Source organism: Bombus impatiens, unplaced genomic scaffold, assembly GCF_000188095.3.
Source record: "Bombus impatiens unplaced genomic scaffold, BIMP_2.2 scf_2222, whole genome shotgun sequence".
Classification (NCBI taxonomy): Eukaryota; Metazoa; Arthropoda; class Insecta; order Hymenoptera; family Apidae; genus Bombus; species Bombus impatiens.
This window is the reverse complement of record NT_178641.1, coordinates 2,364,991-2,365,225: the sequence shown is the minus strand read 5'-3', so window position 1 is coordinate 2,365,225 and position 235 is coordinate 2,364,991.

The following is a 235-nucleotide window of genomic DNA, read 5'->3' as shown; positions in this document are numbered from 1 at the left end:
GCGGCTGATTCGAGCCGAGGAGGCTGCCAACTGGGCAGACGGTTCGTAACGCGTATCTTTAGGAGAACGACGATGCGATACGATGAGATGCGACGAGATGCGCGAGGCCTTTGGCTCTCGCACGCGTGTCCTCCTCTCTCGTGCCTGTGTTACGCTTTCGTGTGCGTGCGTGTACGTATCATACGCGTAGTCCGTTCGCGTGCAGTCACGGCGAGAATAGATCGGCCGGTCCTCC